This window comes from Rhinoraja longicauda, unplaced genomic scaffold, assembly GCF_053455715.1.
Source record: "Rhinoraja longicauda isolate Sanriku21f unplaced genomic scaffold, sRhiLon1.1 Scf000146, whole genome shotgun sequence".
NCBI lineage: Eukaryota > Metazoa > Chordata > Chondrichthyes > Rajiformes > Arhynchobatidae > Rhinoraja > Rhinoraja longicauda.
Window position 1 is genome coordinate 12,501 of NW_027601364.1, and position 7,500 is coordinate 20,000.

Consider the following 7,500-nt stretch of genomic DNA (forward strand, 5'->3'; position numbering starts at 1 on the left):
AGGACCCGCCCGTTGTGGAGTCTGGCAAACGAGCCTGAAACACCAGCGGCCTTTGTTTGTCCGCTGGCCCGCTCGGCCTCTCCTGCGGTGAGACACGCGGCACCAGATCGATCGGAAACAGAGGGTTTTTCCAAGAGGACACACAGCCTGGGCCAGTCTCGGTGGGGTTCGGTGCCTGCCCGGCACACACTTCGAACTCGGTGCAAAAAATACTCTCACTGTATTACCAATGTCCGTCAATGAGTCCGCCGACTCTCGCCCAGAGTCGCGCTACTTTTACCGATCTTTTTGTGTCCCTTCGGTTTTTCTTCCCTGACATTTTTGCACCTCACCACACAATCTTTTCTAAGTGTCTCTGAAAATCGTGTTCCCGAAAATCTCCGGGCACGCCACCTCCATCTTCGCGCAAAACAAACCGTTTTGAGGTCGGCGGGAGTCGGCCCGGTCGTCCGTCCGGTCGTGTCGCACTGACGCCCGCCGCGGGGCCGCAAACTGCGGGGTCATAGAGACTTCCGGTGGTAAGTCGTTAACCGTGATCGGGACCGCCCGGACAAGAAATGCCATTTTCTGGCCGGCGGGAGACGGGCCGATAGGCCTGGCGGGAAAGGCGCGCCGCGGCCCCGCTGAAGGCCGCACATCGGACCTCCTCGACTTCCGCCGTCAAATCGTTAACCTGCGGCGGGCAAAAAAGAAGCGACGCCAGCTTTCGGACTTAGTGCAATTCTCGAATGTCGCGGCTGACTTGGCGGTACGAGCGTTCGGAAGTCCCGCCGGAATTGCGACGCTTCGAACGGTCGAGGCGGCCAATCTCGACCTCAGCGGCGGCACTGGCGCGATACACGTTTCTGCCGCCAGGGGGGGGGGGGGGGGGTGGGGGGGGGGCAAGCCAGCCGGCCGGGGGCGCCCGGCGCCGATCCGGCGCTTACTCGACACGCTCGAGCATCCGAACCCGTCTTATCTACGGGACCGCCGTTGCCACTTGAACACCTTTCGCCGAGAGTATCCGGGCACCCCACCTACCCGCCGGAATCACGAACCACGAGGTAGAAGTCAGGAACCAACAGGAGAAGTCGTGAACTAAATGGCGAATTCATGAACCAAACGGAGAGAAGTCATGAACCGAGCGGTTTAGGGTCAGGGTGAGGGTTGTTAGGGTGAGGCCGTTAGGGTGAGGCCGTTGCTTCGAGCGGGAAGATGGGCAGCCCCGCCCCCCCCCCCCCCCCCCCCCCCGTTGGGTGGAAGGAAACCTCTGCTGCGGGCCCGGCAACCATCCCGAACGGACCCGCTGGGTCCAAATGTCTGCCGAGGGCGGTCCTGCTGCGGTCGCGGGTTCGTTGGAAACCTCTCCTGCTGCTGGCATGGCCACCCTCCCCCCCCCCCGCCCGACTGACGACCCTGCGGGCCCGGCGACCCGGTGTCCCGTTGCCGCGCGGGGAGTGATCCTCGGGGCCGTGCCGGGCGGGCCCAGCGACACGAAGAGAGTGGGGGGGGGGTCGGAGGGAGTGGCACTGGGGAGAGAGGGGTGGGGGAGAGAGTGCCCCCCCCCCCCCCATTAGGGGCGAGTTTATGCAGTCATCAGAGTTTATACCTAACCTCATGATGCTTTATTAGCCGGATAGGCTGTCTGACCTCGCCCCCAGTCCCTACTCCTTCCACTGGATTCTTCTTATACCCTCTTTTTCTTCGTGCCCCCCCCCCACGCAGGGAGGGTTCCAAGAGGGAGGAGGGAGGGAGGGAGTCCCGGGGCCGTGAGAGAGAGAGAGCCTCATTAGCTGCTAGGTTCACCTCATTAGCTGCTAGCTAACGCGTCAGACCTTTTACATTCTTTAGAGGATTGAAACCTCAGGGCCTTTAACCCCCGTTCACCGTTTACACTCAACGATCCTTCCGAACAAAACCCTTACACATCTGTCCGTCCAACTGACCCCCGAGATACCTAACACGCAGATTAACACGTCAGCGGTGATCGGCGTGTCATAGAGGAGTCACAAAGACGGGCAAAATAGAGTGGTTGAATAAAAAATACTCACTCAATTGGCCGTGATTTAACGTAGCACACAATGATGCAAAGCCCATGCAAAGTCCAGTGGCCCAAGCAAACAAATAAGATAGATCTGGCTCGGCGTTCCTCATCTCCACATCGTCACCCAGCACGCCGACGCCCAATAACAATTCCCCCGCAAATTGTGCACCTCGAGCGGCAGTACTTTAAACGGCGCCGTCTTCGGCGTGGACGGCATGAACCAAGTCGGCAAGCATCGTCACCCAGCACACAGACGTCCACTAACAATTCCTCCCCCCTGCAAATTGCGCGCCGCGAACGGCAGTACTTTCAAGTATGCCGCCTTCGGCGGGGACATCGTGAACCAAATCGGCAGGCAGGCGTCGTCAGCCGGTCGACCGACCCCCAGTTGCATTGCCCCAACGGCCATTGTGCACTTCGAACAGAACAGTGCTTTTAAAATATTCCGCCTGCCGCGTGTACATCATGAAACAAATGGAAAGGACGAACCGGGCGTGCAACCGATGCACGGAGAGTGACAGGTCGTCAAGCAAGTCCGTGGCAATCCGTCGGCCGACTCGGCCGCGGCCAGCAGAGGCGTTTTGGCCCGGGCGCGCCGAACTTTGCGCGCCCTCGGTATGCGTAACACTAGCACATGCCTTCAAAACTCACTACAAAATAACCCCAAAGTATGCCGCCTTCCCCGTGGGCCTTGTTACCAATATCTTGCCCTGCTTCCTGATGCCCTTATGGGGTCGGCTCTGTTCTTGCAGAACCCTCAGGTGGTGCAGAGTCTGGGCCATTTTATCAATATCTTGCCCTGATTCCTGATGCCCTTATGGGGTCGGCTCTGTTCTTGCAGAACCCTGAGGTGGTGCAGAGTCTGCGCCTTGTTATCAATATCTTGCCCTGCTTCCTGAAACCCTTATGGGGTTGGTTCTGTTACAAAACCCTCAGGTGGTGCAGAGTCTGGGCCACTTTATAAATAACTCTGCCTGCATTAGGGTCAGGGTTAGGGTTAGGGTTAGGGTTAGGGTTAGGGTTAGGGTTAGGGTTAGGGTTAGGGTTAGGGTTAGGGTTAGGGTTAGGGTTAGGGTTAGGGTTAGGGTTAGGGTTAGGGTTAGGGTTAGGGGTAGGGGTAGGGGTAGGGGTAGCGGTAGGTAGGGGTAGGGGTAGGGGTAGGGGTAGTTTGAACTACTGCCGCTCCAGGCGCGCACTGTGCGTGGGTAATTTTCAGTGGGCGTCGGTGTGCTGGGTGACGATGCCGCCCAGACTCTGCACCACCTGAGGGATCTGCAAGAACAGAGCCGAACCCGCAAGGGTATCGGGAAGCAGGGCAAGATATTGATAACAAGGCCCAGACTCTGCACCACCCGAGGGTTCTGCAAGAACAGAGCCGACCCCATAAGGGTATCAGGAAGCAGGGTGAGATAGTGACACCATTTGTAAAACCGGCAAATCCCACCCAGGAAACATTGCAAAAATTGGCCTCTAATGCTGGAACGTGGGTAAAGCCAAACAAACACGACACGTTTTAAAAGAACGTTACTAAAACAGCCTGGGATATGCCCATGACAAAGGATAGGCCGAACCTCACCAGAAAAAAAGAGAGGGAGACCACGGCAGAGCTGAGGGATAAACATGAGATGGTGATAAAACCAGCAGACGAGGGGAGCAGTAGGGTTACAAATTAATGTCAATATGGGGCCTGCTCCCACTGGGTAATAGACAAAAACATAGAACAGGGTGACAGGAGAGACTGGATAGCACAGAGGATAACCCGTGAGCGAAATAATGGGGTGTATGCAGTTCAATGTAAGGAGTGTACCTTACGGTACATAGGGGAAACAGGTAAAACAGCCTCAGCGGTGATCGACGTGTCAAAGAGGAGTCACAAAGACGGGCAAAATAAAGTGGTTGATTATAGACAATAGACAATAGACAATAGGTGCAGGAGTCGGCCATTCAGCCCTTCGAGCCAGCACCGCCATTCAATGCGATCATGGCTGATCACTCTCAATCAGTACCCCGTTCCTGCCTTCTCCCCATACCCCCTCACTCCGTTATCCTTAAGAGCTCTATCCAGCTCTCTCTTGAAAGCATCCAACGAACTGGCCTCCACTGCCTTCTGAGGCAGAGAATTCCACACCTTCACCACTCTCTGACTGAAAAGGTTCTTCCTCATCTCCGTTCTAAATGGCCTACCCCTTATTCTTAAACGGTGGCCCCTTGTTCTGGACTCCCCCAACATTGGGAACATGTTTCCTGCCTCTAATGTGTCCAATCCCCTAATTATCGTATATGTTTCAATAAGATCCCCCCTCATTCTTCTAAATACCAGTGTATACAAGCCCAATCGCTCCAGCCTTTCAACATACGACCGTCCCGCCATTCCGGGAATTAACCTAGTGAACCTACGCTGCACGCCCTCCATAGCAAGAATATCCTTCCTCAAATTTGGAGACCAAAACTGCACACAGTACTCCAGGTGCGGTCTCACCAGGGCCCGCTACAACTGTAGAAGGACCTCTTTGCTCCTATACTCAACTCCTCTGGTTACGAAGGCCAACATTCCATTGGCTTTCTTCACTGCCTGCTGTACCTGCATGCTTCCTTTCATTGACTGATGCACTAGGACATCCAGATCTCGTTGAACTCCCCCTCCTCCTAACTTGACACCATTCAGACAATAATCTGCCTTTCTACTCTTACTTCCAAAGTGAATAACCTCGCACTTATCTACATTAAACTGCATCTGCCATGTATCCGCCCACTCACACAACCTGTCCAAGTCATCCTGCAGCCTTATTGCATCTTCCTCACAATTCACACTACCCTCCAGCTTAGTATCATCTGCAAATTTGCTAATGGTACTTTTAATCCCTCCGTCTAAGTCATTAATGCATATCGTAAATAGCTGGGGTCCCAGCACCGAACCTTGCGGTACCCCACTGGTCACTGCCTGCCATTCCGAGAGGGACCCATTTATACCCACTCTTTGCTTTCCGTCTGTCAACCAATTTTCTATCCATGTCAGTACCCTACCCCCAATACCACGTGCCCTAATTTTGCCCACTAATCTCCTATGTGGGAGCTTGTCGAAGGCTTTCTGAAAGTCGAGGTACACCACGTCCACTGACTCTCCCCTGTCAATTTTCCTAGTTACATCCTCAAAACATTCCAGTAGATTTGTCAAGCATGATTTCCCCTTCGTAAATCCATGCTGACTCGCAATGATCCTGTTACTGCTATCCAAATGCTCAGCAATTTCGTCTTTTCTAATTGACTCCAGCATCTTCCCCACCACTGATGTCAGACTAACTGGTCTATAATTACCCGTTTTCTCTCTCCCTCCCTTCTTAAAAAGTGGGATAACATTTGCTATCCTCCAATCCACAGGAACTGATCCTGAATCTATATAGAACATTGAAAAATGATCTCCAATGCTTCCACTATTTCTAGAGCCACCTCCTTAGGTACCCTGGGATGCAGACCATCAGGCCCTGGGGATTTATCAGCCTTCAGTCCCATCAGTCTACCCAAAACCATTTCCTGCCTAATGTGGATTTCCTTCAGTTCCTCCATCACCCTAGGTTCTCCGGCCCCTAGAACATTTGGGAGATTGTGTGTATCTTCCTCAGTGAAGACAGACCCAAAGTAACGGTTTAACTCGTCTGCCATTTCTTTGTTCCCCATAATAAATTCCCCCGTTTCTGTCTTCAAGGGACCCACATTTGCCTTGACTATTTTTTTCCTCTTCACGTACCTAAAAAAACTTTTGCTATCCTCCTTTATATTATTGGCTAGTTTACCCTCGCACCTCATCTTTTCTCCCCGCATTGCCTCTTTAGTTAACTTTTGTTGCTCTTTAAAAGAGTCCCAATCCTCTGTCTTCCCACTCTTCTTTGCTATGTTATACCTCCTCTCCTTAATTTTTATGCTGTCCCTGACTTCCCTTGTCAGCCACAGGTGTCTCTTACTCCCCTTAGAGTCTTTCCACCTCTTTGGAATAAATTGATCCTGCAACCTCTGCATTATTCCCTGGAATACCTGCCATTGCTGTTCTACCGTCTTCCCTGCTAGGGCCTCCTTCCAGTCAATTTTGGCCAGCTCCCGCCTCATGCCTCTGTAATCCCCTTTGCTATACTGTAATACAGACACTTCCGATTTTCCCTTCTACCTTTCCATTTGCAGAGTAAAACTTATCGTGTTGTGATCACTGCCTCCTAACGGCTCTTTTACCTCTAGTCCCCTTATCAGATCAGGATCATTAAAAACACTCACTCTATTGGCCGTGATTTAACCTAGCACACAGTGTTGCAAAGCCCACGCAAAGTCCAGTGGGCCAAGCAAACAAATAAGATAGATCTGGCTCGGCGTTCCACATCTCCACATCGTCACCCAGCACGCCGACGCCCATTAACAATTCCCCCGCAAATTGTGCACCTCGAGCGGCAGTACTTTAAACGGCGCCGTCTTCGGCGTGGACGGCATGAACCAAGTCGGCAAGCATCGTCACCTAGCACACAGACGTGCACTAACAATTCCTCCCCCCGCAAATTGCGCGCCGCGAACGGCGGTACTTTCAAGTATGCCGCCTTCGGCGGGGACATCGTGAACCAAATCGGCAGGCAGGCGTCGTCAGCCGGTCGACCGACCCCCAGCTGCATTTCCCCAACGGACATTGTGCACTTCGTACAGAACAGTGCTTTTAAAATATTCCGCCTGCCGCGTGGACATCATGAACCAAATGAGCAGGCAGGCATCATATCATATCATATCATACACATACAGCCGGAAACAGGCCTTTTCGGCCCTCCAAGTCCGTGCCGCCCAGCGATCCCCGTACATTAACATTATCCTATACCCACTAGGGACAGTCAGCCCCCAGCACAACGACGCCCCCGCTAACAATTCCCCACGCACATGGTGCGCTCGAGCTGCAGCACTTTAAAGTACGCCGCCTTCGGCGGGGACATCGTGAACCAAAGGAGCAGGCAGCCATGGTCACCGCCAGCACAACGACGGCGCCGCTAACAATTCCCCGCGCACCTTGTGCGCTCGAGCTGCAGTACTTTAAAGTACGCCGCCTTCGGCGGGGACATCGTGAACCAAAGGAGCAGGCAGCCATGGTCACCGCCAGCACAACCACGGCGCCGCTAACAATTCCACGCGCACCTTGTGCGCTCGAGCTGCAGTACTTTAAAGTACGCCGCCTTCGGCGGGGACATCGTGAACCAAAGGAGCAGGCAGCCATGGTCACCGCCAGCACAAGCACGGCGCCGCTAACAATTCCCCGCGCACCTTGTGCGCTCGAGCTGCAGTACTTTAAAGTACGCCGCCTTCGGCGGGGACATCGTGAACCAAAGGAGCAGGCAGCCATGGTCACCGCCAGCACAACCACGGCGCCGCTAACAATTCCACGCGCACCTTGTGCGCTCGAGCTGCAGTACTTTAAAGTACGCCGCCTTCGGCGGGGACATCGTGAACCAAAGGAG